The sequence below is a fragment of the Perissodus microlepis genome, chromosome 9 (assembly GCF_051167445.1).
Source record: "Perissodus microlepis isolate ML-2025 ecotype Zambia chromosome 9, ASM5116744v1, whole genome shotgun sequence".
Lineage (NCBI taxonomy): Eukaryota > Metazoa > Chordata > Actinopteri > Cichliformes > Cichlidae > Perissodus > Perissodus microlepis.
In genome coordinates, this window is record NC_140469.1 from 28,236,786 (window position 1) to 28,251,543 (window position 14,758).

At 43.3% G+C, this 14,758-nt stretch overlaps 1 pseudogene across 1 annotated transcript in view; it reads right to left on the bottom strand.

Moving 5' to 3' along the window:
• The window catches only part of LOC146380690 (uncharacterized), a 41,847-nt pseudogene that overhangs the window by 25,452 nt on the left and 1,637 nt on the right, over window positions 1-14,758 (bottom strand). The window contains exon 2 of the transcript XR_014801346.1: window positions 3,838-4,518. The product of XR_014801346.1 is annotated as an uncharacterized LOC146380690 (transcript). The remainder of the gene's footprint in view (window positions 1-3,837; window positions 4,519-14,758) is intronic.

The following is a 14,758-nucleotide window of genomic DNA, read 5'->3' on the forward strand; positions in this document are numbered from 1 at the left end:
AAAGGCCCCACAAGCTCATCTTTGATGATACCAGCCCAAACCAGTACTCCACCTCCACCTTGCTGGCGTCTGAGTCGGACTGGAGCTCTCTGCCCTTTACCAATCCAGCCACGGGCCCATCCATCTGGCCCATCAAGACTCACTCTCATTTCATCAGTCCATAAAACCTTAGAAAAATCAGTCTTGAGATATTTCTTGGCCCAGCCTTGACGTTTCAGCTTGTGTGTCTTGTTCAGTGGTGGTCGTCTTTCAGCCTTTTTTACCTTGGCCATGTCTCTGAGTATTGCACACCTTGTGCTTTTGGGCACTCCAGTGATGTTGCAGCTCTGAAATATGGCCAAACTGGTGGCAAGTGGCATCTTGGCAACTGCACGCTTGACTTTTCTCAGTTCATGGGCAGTTATTTTGCGCCTTGGTTTTTCCACACGCTTCTTGCGACCCTGTTGACTATTTTGAATGAAACGCTTGATTGTTCGATGATCACGCTTCAGAAGCTTTGCAATTTTGAGACTGCTGCATCCCTCTGCAAGATATCTCACTATTTTTGACTTTTCTGAGCCTGTCAAGTCCTTCTTTTGACCCATTTTGCCAAAGGAAAGGACGTTGCCTAATAATTATGCACACCTGATATAGGGTGTTGATGTCATTAGACCACACCCCTTCTCATTACAGAGATGCACATCACCTAATATGCTTAATTGGTAGTAGGCTTTCGAGCCTATACAGCTTGGAGTAAGACAACATGCATGAAGAGGATGATGTGGACAAAATACTCATTTGTCTAATAATTCTGCACTCCCTGTATTCATATGGGTACACCGTAATAAAATAGGAATGATTGGTGATATTAAAGTCCTGTTTGGGGCACATTAGTATATGTGAGGGGGCAAACTCCTCAAGATGGGTGGTGACCATGGTGGCCATTTAGAAGTCGGCCATCTTGGATACAACTTTTGCTTTTTCATTAGGAAGAGGGCCATGTGACACATCAAACTTATTGGTAATGTCACAAGAAAAACAATGGTGTGCTTGGTTTCAACGTAACTTTAAAATGGTAAATGGCCTGTATTTGTATAGCACTTTAATAGTCCCTAAGTACCCCAAAGCGCTTTACACATCCAGTCATCCACCCATTCACACACACATTCACACAGTGGTGATGGCAAGCTACATTGTAGCTACAGCCACCCTGGGGCGCACTGACAGAAGCGAGGCTGCCGGACACTGGCGCCACCAGGCCCTCTGACCACCACCAGTAGGCAACGGGTGAAGTGTCTCGCCCAAGGACACAACGACCGAGACTGTCCAAGCCAGGGCTCGAACCGGTAACCTTCCGATTACAAGGCGAGCTCCCAACTCTCGAGCCACGATCGCCCCCCTTTATTCTTTCATGAGTTATTTACAAGCTTATCTTTGTTCACAGCCATTGACATGTCAAAGATGTTAATACGTGAGGAGTGGATCGAAATTGTGTTGATATCTGGTGAACGCAGTAACCGAGTCATTGCAGCAGATTTCAATGCAAGACACCCTACGAGACCACCCATCTGCCATGCTACAGTCAGCAAACTGCTTGCTAAGTTTTGTGAAACTGGTTCAGTGTCGGATTTGCAAAAATGTGGACGCAAGAAAACTGTCACTAATGAAGAAACATCAGTGGCTGTCCTAGCTTCATTCAGCAAGAGCCCACAGCGTAGCACTCGCCGCATGTCACTGGAGAGTGGCATTAGTGGTGTTGTAAAGGCTCACCTTTCAGCACATTCACTTCACCAGATGCACCTTGTTTCTTTTCCTCACCTTTGATTGGGTGTGGTGCTTGGCCTTAATTGCACTCACATGTCACTCTTTATATAAGGACTGCACTCACCTACAGCTCACTCTTTCTTCACTCCCACATGGGGCAGCAGCTGAGGTGAGTTTCTGTTTGAGTCTCCTGAGTTCATGTATTATTTTGAGTTACTTAAATCATACTTTATTTCCTTTCAGAGATAGCAGTCCATGTGTGTCTTTCCTTTATTGATTTGAGAATAAAAGGAGAACCCTGTGAATGATTGATGACTGCTTATTCTCATTCTAATCGGATGAGCCCATGATGATGACTACTTAAACCCTGAGCCTTCCTTCCTCCAAAACAAGTTGAACATCCCTTCGGCGGATATTAGCTACTCACAAATGGCACCCTTACAAACTCCAGCTACTGCAAAATCTCAACGAGGATGACCCAGATCGGCGCACAGAATTTGCAGAATGGGCAAAACAAAAATTGGAACAGGACCCTCAGTTCAGGCAGAAGGTTTTGTTCAGTGATGAGGCAAACTTTTATGTGAATGGTGAAGCTAACAAACAAAACCACCGCTATTGGTCTGACACTAACCCACACTGGATGGATCCCTCCAAGACTGTTGGAACAACAAAAGTGATGGTTTGGTGTGGTATATGGGGTAGAATGATAGTGGGTCCATTCTTCATCAATGGAAACCTCAAGGCCACTGGATATTTGAAATTGCTACATGATGATGTGTTTTCCTCTTTATGCACTGAAGCTGGCACATTCCCTGAGTTTTTCCAGCAAGATGGTGCACCACCACATTATGGGTGCCAGGTCCGAGCATTCTTAGATGAACAGTTTCCTGGAAAGTGAATTGGTCGTCGTGGGCCAGTTGAATGGCCCCCAAGGTCTCCCGATCTGACCCCCTTAGACTTTTATCTTTGGGATCATCTGAAGGCAATCGTCTATGGTGTGAAGATACGAGATGTGCAGCACCTGAAACTACGGATACTGGATGTTTGTGCTGGCATTTCTCCTGCAGTGTTGCTATCAGTGTGTGAAGAGTGGGAGAAGAGGGTTGCATTGACAATCCAACACAATGGGCAGCACATTGAACACATTTTATAAGTGGTCAGAAACTTGTAAATAACTCATGGAAGAATAAAGTTACGCTGAAACCAAGCACACCATTGTTTTTCTTGTGACATTACCAATAAGTTTGATGTGTCACATGACCCTCTTCCTATTGAAAAAACAAAAGTTGTATCGGAGATGGGCGACTTCTAAATGGCCACCATGGTCACCACCCATCTTGAGGAGTTTGCCCCCTCACATTTACTAATGTGCCACAAACAGGACTTTAATATCACCAACCATTCCCATGTTATTACGGTGTATCCATATAAATGGCTCACCCTGTACTACAGTAATACTTATTTCATGTTACAGTAACATCTGAGTTACACTAAAGTACTACTATGCTAATATTTGCAGGGTACCAACACAGTGTTACACTTCTAATGGAGTAATATGAATTTAATACTGCATTAATAACACTGTAACTGTGCAGTTATAACACTCAGCTGGATGAGGCAAGAAAAACACTACTACCCCCATGATACTACAATTATAATATTAAATGAGTATTTTAACACTGATGTCTAAAAGCACTAAAGCTATAAATAAGCAATGATACTACTGCTACAATACTACAATACCATTACGTAATGATACATCTTTGTGCTTATTTTTATTTGTATTTTATTTAATTTCATGTACACCTGACAGAGGAATGTGCTGCTGTAAACAAGAGGTAATTTATGCTAAAATAATAATATCATGATATACCAGGAAACTGCCTGAACATTAAATAACACCATCATATCAATTTTCACCACTTTTAGTTTTTCATCGTGTAAACAAAAATCATAACTGACATGAAAATCTGAATAATGACTCAGAGCTGTTTTTCCATGCAGTAGAATTGCTAACATGCAAACAGAGTTTAATGAGCCGAGTTGTTCCAAACAGTCAGGCTAAAGCAACAAGATAAAAATATAAATACATACCTCACAGTAACTGCACTTGTAGAGTCTCTTTCTGGTGTGGATCTGTTGGTGTCGTTTCAGGTAGTGTGGAGATTTAAAAGTCGTTTCACACAGGTCACATTTATAAGGTCTCTTCTTAGCGTGGGTAAACATGTGCTGTTGTAACAGGGCGTCTGTTGTAAACTGTTTATCACACTGATCACAGCAGTACACATCATGTCTGGTGTGAATGCGTAGGTGTGTAGTTTGGCTATCTTGCCGGCTGAAAGATTTTCCACAAATGTCACAGCTGTATGCCTTAATTCCAGAGTGGGTAACTAGATGACTCTGTAAGTAGCTACTGTGAGTAAAAGCTCTGCCACACTGATCACAGCTGTATGCCTTAATTCCAGAGTGGGTAACTAGATGCCTCTGAAAGCTGCCACTGTGAGTAAAAGCTCTGCCACACTGATCACAGCTGTACGCTTTAACTCCACTGTGGATGAGTTGGTGTGTTTTTAGGGAACCCTTCCAGGAAAAACTCTTTCCACACAAGTCACAGCTGAACGGTCTCTCTCCAGTGTGGATGACCTGATGCTGTTTTAGTTCATACTTCCAAGTAAAATCCTTCCCACACTCGTCACAGGTGTATGTTTTCTCTCTCTTTCTTCTGAGAAGTTTGTCGGCCTCCTGAGAGCGCTGACTTCTCGCTCCATGTTGGTCCTGCAGTGACAGATATACAAACAGAGGCAGTGAGTGAAATGCAGTCGTGGAACAAACTCAACCTTCAAACTCCCTCCATTAACACTAGTTTTAAACCTGAAGGTGGAGTGTGGCACCAAACACCTTAAAGGTCTCTTATCCCCACCTGCTGGTAGTAGAAACACATTACATCCAACCTGGTGTTAAAAATAATTCATGACTGTTCAAACACTCTAAAATCCTGCCCATCCCTCCTGCTGTACACAAATATTAAGACTAGCATGCTAACACACTCAAAAAAGTAATAAATGTTTACCAGGTCTATAGACTAAGGAGCTTGGAAAGAAAAGCGTCTGGACGTCTTTGAGTTGCTTGAAGAGAGACCAAACAGCCACTTCACAAACGCATGGCACAACATAGAAGAGCCACCTCCACGGGACAAGACTCAGCAGTTCATCTGCATCTAAAGGACAAAGGTCACTCTTTCGAGGATGCCAACGTTCACATTTTGGACAGAGAAAGTGAAAGAAGCCCTTTACGTCCACTGTGAGCGACCATCTTTGAACAGAGGCGGTGGTTTACGACACCAACTGTCTGCCATCTATAATCCAGTTTTGAGTTCCCTCCCCAGACGCCTTAACGCCCACTCACATCCTGGGCCATCTGACCTCAGGAAATCGCATGATAGGGTGGGGCCAGGTTTCACAATGAGCTCACCCAAAACCCTGGCTGATTGGGACCCACACCCGCTTTCACACCTTGGCTTATGTGATTAGGTAGATGACCATCAGGGGATCCTTTGTCCCCCTTTCGGGGGATACTCCCACTGGGTTTAAATCTGGGACTCCCCACCAACTGAACTGAAGAAGCTTCTCGGATGAGAGGTGAAACGTCTTCAAGCAACTCAAAGAAGTCCAGACGCTTTTCTTTCCAAGCTCCTTAGTCTACGATGACCTGAATGACTGAGAACCTTCACAGACATACCAGGTCTATATTTTTTTATATTTCCCGTTGCTGTTTCCTATTAGATTTTTTTTATAATTTTATAATATATTAAATGATAATAAATCCAATGTAACAGTTACTAGCTTGTAGTGGTGCAACGGATCAAAAATCTCACAGTTCGGATCGGATCAATTTTCGGATCAGCAAAAGAAGAAAAAAAAAAAAGACAAAATTTTAACATTTACTTATTAACTTAAGTATTTTTTGCCTATTAAAACAGTCAACTCAAGACTCATTCCACGCAATTATATAAAAACATATTAAGGTGCAATATAGGGCAGTACAGGGCTTTGTATCTAACACTCCGCTGTGATATAATGAGCGGTCACGTAGCTTTCCGTTGACCTGGACGTCCCCCCATTTGTAGTTGGGCAACAGAAGATGCCTGGGACAGTTCAGCCGTAACTTTAAACTTTTTCTGCTCATACATGCCTGGGTACGATCTTGTCACTGAAGTGGACACGCAACGGGATATTATAGCGTGGCTCAAGCATGTTCATCATAGTTTAAACCCCTTGTTTTGCACAACGGAATATGGCCTCCCGTCTGCAGCTAAACACCCCAGTAGCTTTTGTAACAAATGGTAAATGGCCTGCATTTGTACAGCGCTTTACTCAGTCCCTAAGGACATTCAGTCATTCACCCATTCACACACACATTCACACACTGGCAATGGCAAGCTACATTGTAGCCACAGCTGCCCTGGGGCGCACTGACAGAGGCGAGGCTGCCGGACACTGGCGCCACCGGGCCCTCTTGGTAATAGCTTTAGCCCGGTCGGATTGGGCAGCAAAGGGCTGCTTAAATGCTGCAAACTCCTCTGCTCCTCCACTTGGACCGCTAGCACTGGCCATGATTATCGCTTGACAGACTGACCACGCGCAGAATACACATACTTTTTTTCCCTTCTCTTTTGAATCTTCGGATCACTTGCATGCTGAACCGTGGAGTGGGATCGGTTCGGATTACGGATTAAACGTGATCCGTTGCACCACTACTAGCTTGGTTCAGTGAAGGAGAACGTCAGAGTCGGATTGTTACCTGAGGAATTTTTTACTTTTACTCCCTACATTAAAAAATACATATCTGTATTTTCTACTCCTTACATTTACAAAACGGGCTATTTAGTTTTGGTTTAAGGCATTTGAGGGGAGATATTTCATCACTGCGGGCATCAAACGTCAAACCAATTTGAGCCTAAACAGTCGGGCTGGGCGATATGACCCAAAGTTCATATCTCGAAATTTTTTAGCTGGATGGCGATATACAATATATATCTTGATTTTTTTTTTAAAGCCATAAGTTAAGAACAAAAAGAGAGTTCTTAGTCACACTGTGTCCCAGATATCACACAGGCACTTTTATTAACATACAGCATAGATGTACATGAAGAAATTACTAAAAAATAAATTATCAGCATTTATTAAATAATCACGCTCCATAAATAAAAGAAAACAATGTTGTTCTTGTGCAAAAAAACAAAAAGCTCACAATTGTGCAGTCAAAATGTAAACTAAAAGACGCTGAGCATAATAACAAAGAGAAAGATTTCACAGCTGCTCTATTTCCAAGTTCTACTGCGTGACTGACAGCCTGGAGTTTGAAATCCTCTTTGTAACCATGTCTTTTAACAGGTGCCATTTATGGTCCTTATACACACACACACAATACGGTAATATTACGTTGAAGCCAATGACTGTAGAAAAGATGGACGACGCGACACCGCGCAAAAATGAAGCCAAAATACCTTCCTGGATTTGAAAAGCTGGAAATGTTCTGCTCTGTGGTTGTGGAGATTAGTCTGATAGAGGACAAGCTATCACTTACCACTGAGCAGAGGAACAAGGTCTTCCAAACCTGGAATAGCGTGGAGGAGCATGACAAGCAGCCACAAAAGTTAAGCCAGCTGTACAAGACCCACTGGGGCAACACCCTCTACTGAAAAAGGGATGACCTTTTTGATGCTGCTCTTATACAGAGAGTAAAGATGGCCAAGCGCTATGCACCCGCACAACATGACATCAGCGCTCAGAGCAACAGGTTAATGTACACTCTGGTTAAACTTTTGTGGTTGCGCTCACCTCAGGGGTCTCACAACAGTCCAGAGAAACCTTCTATTTTAAAGGCCTACGAGCAAATACAGCACCGGATTCTGGTGGAAGATGCAGTTCTCTCTAAAGCAGGCATTCCTCTCCCTAAAATTAACATCAAGATTGTGCGGGACTTCATTTGTCAGCAAGAAAGGATCCTCAATCTGCATGGAACAAAACATCCATAGATTTTGACCTAGATCACCTCCATGTCACCACACCAACCAGCAGTACTCCCTCCTCCAGACCAGCGGTCCCCAACCCCCGGGCCTCGGACCGGTACCGGTCCGTGAGTCATTTGGTACCGGGCCGCGAGAGTTGAGGCTCAGGTGTGAAATGTATGGTTTTCAGGGTTTTTATCGGTTTTCAGCGTTATTTTGTTATCGTTTTGATTGTTAACTCTGTTTTCCTGGGTCTTTTCACGTGTGTTATGAATAAATCTTCTTTTTTTCGATACTGGTACTAGTTTTATTTTGTTGTATTTATCCGAGACACCTTAAAGGCCGGTCTGTGAAAATATTGTCGGGCATAAACCGGTCCGTGGCGCAAAAAAGGTTGGGGACCGCTGCTCCAGACTACCACCTGTTGAAAAATGAGCCCACGCCCAGCACTACAGGGACCAAGGTTTTTCATTCAGAGCAGAGCAGCAGCATTAACGACGTCCTCGCCACACCTGGGTCCATCAGGTCCTCAAGAGGCGTGAGCAGTTTGGTGAGTTTCACCATTTGCTCCAGGAGCTGCGCCTGGACGACGGCTGCTTTCAGCGGTATCACCGTCTTTCCCTCGCCCAGTTTGAGGACCTGCTGTCCCGCGTTGGTCCAAGCATCGCCCGCCTAGACACCAACTACAGGTGCTCAATCCCACCTGCAGAGCGCCTGTCCATCTGCATGCGGTTAGTAAAAGTGTTTAATACGGTAGTCCTTTATTGTTACCTGTGCTAATATATGCTAAACTATCGTTTATACACTGCTAACATGGATGTGGTATGCTATAACTGAATGCTGTGGGTGTTTACTGATAGCAAACTGTGGTATGGAGTCTGTTTATAATATTTCTAGTGATACTCGAAAGGTCTCATCAAATCCCGATTTAATTCGACATATGCTGTTATCAGTGTTTGCAATGATAGCATGGCTGTGGTGTCATATCAATGTATGCTCTCGGTGTTTGCTGATATCAAACTGGTATGAGGACCACTGTGGGTTAATCTTTGCAGTGATACTCACTCCTTTTTTCTTATTTAGACCTGGTTTAATTCTGGTATAGTTGAATATTTGCATATAATCCCTGCAGCTGTCAGACTATAACAGGGGTCACCAGCCTTTCTTCAAACTGAGAGCTGGATAAAATTGTGAACAGTTTGGTTAATCTTTAGTTATATGGTTCTATCTAGTATATTCTATCTTGATATGCTGTCTTATCAAAGGTTAAATTTTCAAAAATATTGACAATGATTCAAGCAAGGAAAGGGCTACATGTCAACATACAAAGCTTTATTTCTATTAATGTCTTACTTCATTCCTACCTGATCGACATGTCTAGGAATTATGAGTGATTGGCTCACTGTAGGGGTAAAAGTTGCTACCAATCAAATTATGATGTTAAAGTTAAAACAAAACACAACTGGCTGTTTTATATTATATCTAATATATATCATGTAATTATCCTTATAATTACAAAATGTTTTATGTAAGATTTATGTTTTGTAATTTAAATCTGACATCACAAAAGTATTTTGGAATTTGAATAATGTACTTTGTAACTGCAGTACACGTAATACTAATTTTGAAAAATTTTGTCCAGGTTCCTTGCCACCAGGGACTCCTTCAGGACCACCGCGTTCAGTTTCAGAGTCTGTGTGTCCACAGTGTGCCAGATCACCCCCCAGGTAGCGACAGCCATCTGGGACTGTCTAGTGGACGACTTCATGGCTGTGCCTTCACCTGAAGACTGGCGGTCCATTACAGAGGGATTCCAGGAGCACTGGAACTTCCCTCTCTGCTGTGGAGCTCTGGATGGGAAGCACGACCAAACCAATGACTGTATAAAAGATGGACGACGCGACACCGCCTCCTCCCATTGTGCAAAAATGAAGCCAAAATATCCCGCTTGTGGAGGCTGCCATCTTGAAAAATATGGAGCCAGAGTCTGCGCAGTAGTGACTTGAGGTGGAGCGACTGTGTAACGCTCCCGCCAACACACCCGCTGGACGTGACCGCAAACATGCCCCCCCTACACTTTTTACGTAGGCCGGCTGCTCGAGTTTTTTTGCTGGTTTACCGCGACTGACGACTCGTTTAATTAAAGGTAAATACAACCATGTCACTGTTATAAAAAAGACACACAGCTTATCATCTTATAGTTCTAAAATCACTCTGTTGTTAATTTGTTTGCTAGATTAGCCGCTATCATACGCACTGTGTTGGAGGCTTGTTGCTAGCTAGTTAGCGATGCTACACACCTAATACTCTAATAGTTTGCGTTACTGAAGGATTCAACACTTCTTATGTTTTTTTTTTTATCCATTTTTAGACAGCGATGAGATCATCTGCACACTCCACAGAAGCCCAGAGTTACTGTTAATATCAAAAATATAATGTTGTCCTTTGAGATTTTAACATAAGACTGTGAGTGTAATGGATCTAAAACTGTTTAAATCTACAGAGCCCTCTACAGCCTGGTAACATGGAAACTTTAAAAACATTAGCAGAACGTTTCAGTAGTGTAGTCTAATTTGTTCATTTCATTTAATAATAAAGTCCATATTATATCAACATCTATATTCACCCTGGACAGAAACTAGTGAGGGAGACCATCAGAACCAAGCTGGGTTTCCTGGGTCCAGAGGTTTAGAGAAACTTCTTCCCTTTCTTTCATCACAGCTGTCCTGTGCCAGAAGTTCTGTTGACCCTCTGAGAGAAGCTTCATTTAAGAAACACCAGGAAGACTGAAGCTCATGACATTGATCAAGCAGGACTGTCAAAGGAGCGTGTGCGTGTGTTCCTTCTTTTTTCCTTCAGGCTTAGAGGGAACATGTTCTGCCCGGTGGTGTAGGGTCCTAATTACTCCAAGTTTGTGTTCCAGATGGTGATGGGAGTCAAAGAGGAGGTACTGGTCCGTGTGTGTGGGCTTCCGGTAAACTTCGATGTTGAGGTTGCCATTCTCTTCAATGTGCACAGCGCAGTCCAGGAAAGGCAAATAGTTATCCTTTGTGTCTTCCCTGGTGATCTTGATGTTTTTATCCACAGTGTTAATGTGCGCAGTGAAGGATTCCATTTCTTGTGTCTTGATTTTGACCCAGGTGTCGTCTACATATCTGTACCAGTGGCTGGGTACTCTTCCTTTGAAAGAGCCAAGAGCCTTCCTTTCCACTTCCTCCATGTAAAGGTTGGCTACAATAGGTGACACGGGGGAGCCCATGGCACAGCCATGTTTTTGTCTGTAGAAGCCTTCGTTGTATTTGAAGTATGTTGTGGTAAGGCAGAGGTCTAACAGTGTGCAAATCTGATCGGGTGTGAAGTTGGTCCTGTCTTCCAAGGAGCTGTCTTCTTGTAGTCGTTTTCTAACAGTCTCCACAGCCTCCGTGGTGGGTATGCAAGTGAAGAGAAAGACTACATCAAAGGACACCATGGTTTCATCTGGATCCAGGGTAAGTTTCTGGACCTTGTCAGTGAAGCCGGTGGAGTTCTTGATGTGGTGTGGGGTGTTCCCCACGAGAGGAACAAGGATGGTAGCAAGGTGCAATGTTATAAGTGGCTGAGTTTATGCTACTGACTATGGGTCAGAGTGGGACAGCTTCCTTGTGGATTTTAGGAAGTCCGTAAATGCAGGGTATGGCATCCCCTGGGTAAAGGCGGTGATATGTAAGGCAGTCAATGATTTTGTCCTTTTCAAAGTCTTGAAGGCAAGCTATAACTTTCTTTTTGTAGCTGCTTGTGGGGTCTCGCTTTAAGGCTTCGTAGGTATTGTTGTCACTGAGGAGAGTAGTGATCTTTGTATGGTAATCTGTAGTGTTTAGGACCACAGTGCATCTTCCCTTATCAGCTGGTAAAACAGTGATGTTGTGGTCTTTGCTCAGGGAAGCGACGGCCTTCTTTTCTTGTATTGTGAGGTTGGACGGAGGGACTTTGGCACTGGAGAGGGTGGCTGAGACTTTCATCCTGATTCGCTCTGCTTCTGTCTGTGATAATTTATTAATCTGTATGGCGGATTCTGTGGCTGTGATGAGGTCCACTATGGGCAACTGTTGTGGAGAAATGGCAAAATTGAGTCCTTTGGCTAATACTCTCTTTTCAGGTTCAGTGAGATTCCGGTCTGAAAAGTTCTTTACCCATTTCTCCTGACTGTCTTCAGGTGTGTTTTCTTCTCTGGGTTGTGTAGGTTCAGAATGAGGAGTGTGTGTTTTTGAAAGCAAGGTGTGAAATTTCCTGCGTTGTCTTTCTTTTCCTTTAGAGTGTTGGGCCCGCTGAGCCTTGTCCACAAACTTGTAAACCTCTTCTAAGATTGGAGAGGGTAGAAGGGTTTCCAGTTCCTGCAGAGTCTGGCTGATCTTGATCTGGAGGGCATCTATAGTGAAATGGACCCGTCTTATCCTTTCACTTAAAAGGTGATTTTGTGCTCTCTGTAGAATCAAGTCTGCTCTGTATCCCCTGACAGTGGATCCAAGGCGCAGGCTCTTAGGAACAACTCTGCTTTGTCTGCATCTTAGGTTGAAACGGAGATGGTTCCTATAATCCACTAGTTTCCTTGATTCCCTTTCATACTCCCGCACCAGTTGAAGGGTGTTCCTCCCAAAATGTACGGCAATATGTCTGTGAAGGTTCTCAGTCATCCAGGTCATTGTAGTCAAAGGAGCTTGCAAAGAAAAGCGTCTGGACTTCTTTAAGTTACTTGAAGACGTTTCACCTCTCATCCGAGAAGCTTCTTCGGTTCTAAGGTCAAATGTTGGAGAGTCCCAGATATAAACCTAGTGGGAGTATCCCCCCACAGAGGGACAAAAGGACCCCCTGATGATCCTCTAATCGCCTGAGCCAAGGTGTGAAACTGGGTGTGGGTCCCAATCAGCCAGGGTTTCGGGTCAGCTCTTTGTGAAACCTGGCCCCACCTTATCATGCAAATTCTTGAGGTCAGATGGCCCAGGATGTGAGTGGGCGTTAAGGCGTCTGGGGAGGGAACTCAAAACTGGATTATAGAGGGCAGACAGTTGCTGTCGTAAACCACCGCCTCTGTTCAAAGATGGTCGCTCACAGTGGACATAGATGGCTTCTTTCACTCCTCTTTCAAACCATCTGTCCTCTCTGTCCAAAATGTGAACATTGGCATCCTCGAAAGAGTGACCTTTGTCCTTTAAAAGATGGATAAACTCAGCATTTCATGAACACTGTGATGGAGACCTTTGGTTTGTGTAATGTTATAAATTCGCGGATACTCCCTAGAGGCTCCGGACTTTTACATAGAGATATTATTTTCAGTCCTGTAGAAAGTTATATATTTAAAAATATATGATCCTCTCTGGTTACTCTGGTATGCATAACTCTGAATCACTTTATGGTAAATAACACACTATCTGCAAAAAACTGTGAAAGAATTTTCAGATGACAAGTTTGTGGTTCAACATTCAAGTGACGACCTTTGACCTTCATCGGGTTTTATTTAATTGTGTTAGAGAAACTCAAATGTGCTCTTCATGCAGCTGAGTACATCAAGTGTTTAAAACGGAAGCTGTGCAGGTCTGAGATCAGCAGCTTTGTGAAACACCAAACTGAGGTCCTGTTAATGCTGATATATAGTGACACAGTTACATGAGTGATTAATCCTTTTGTTTTTTTGTCTTTAACTTTATCGTGAAAGCTGCAGCTTTCACTACAGCACATGTGGTACTTTAACCTTTGTACTGTTTTCATCAGTTAATTTTGCAGTTAACATGTGAACATGTTGGATGATCTGTCTGCTGTCACTGGGTGGTGCTGAGGTCTGAATCTGAGGGCAGCTCCTGTAATCACAAAGACAACAGAACCATCAAACTCAGATATAAATTTTATCCCTCAAAATTGAAATAAAGCTGATTCTTCTGTCCTCACACACTCAGGATCTGAAGTTCTTCTCTTACATTTTTTTCAGTATTACAGTAAACTACAGTACTTTAATCCATAGTTCCTGATTAATGAGGAGCTACAAGGTACAAGCTTTTAAAAAAAGATGTTACTGTCTTTAAAAATGTGGCAAGAGACTGAAAACATGCTGTTGTTTGCACATATTTAATTCAGCTTTGCACAGGAGCTGAAGCAGGGTGCAGCCTGTTGCTTTTACAGTATAATACTTGTAATAAAAGTACAGTAACTGTAATTAGTGACTGAGTAGCCCGGAGCGTTTCTCTTGATTTCTTTAGTAAATTAATTCACCTGCACAGATTAGCTAAACGAACCCTGACAGCCGAGTGCTCATTTTAGCTAGCTAGGTCTCAGGATCTAGCTAAGGACGGTAGTTACAGATTAGCTTACAAACACGTTTACCTTACCGAAAAAGTGCAGCGGGGCCACGGGTCCTTCTGTCAGCTAGTCCAGTTTACTGAAGAACACCTCAGACTGTCAGGTTTAAACACTTGGTCGTGTTTTCGTAGCGTAAACGCTGGCCCTCCTCTCAGAGCCTACGCTCTATCTGCTATTCCCGAACAGAGATATGCAAGTTTCTCCGTGACTGCAGCTGCCAGTCAAAGCTGTTATGATGACGTTTCACCCCAATTTAACATCGCCGCTGTAGGAATTAGAATCCAACTTATAGGAAAGGAGACCCCTTGGACATCAATCAGCATGATGATAACTATTGATAACAAAAGGAAAAAAAATTTCTAAGGAGAATTAATTTGCGGGGTTTATGACCTACACTGCAGCCAGACACCCCAGGGCGATAGAGACGTTTTGGCTTCATTTTTGCAGAGCTGTCGCGTCGTCCATGTTTTCTACAGTACGTATCACTCCGCGAGGCTCCAGACTACGGTAGCCATAATGCTCCGACAATCCATCAAGCGGTGCAGCCCTGTAGATTACCAAAGTCGTACTAAAACATTTTTTAACAGATTGCTGAGCACCGTGTACCACATAAAATCGGTTCGCGGTCAGTAAGCACAACCAGAATTCATACAACAGACGGAGAGCGCTGTCAAGTGC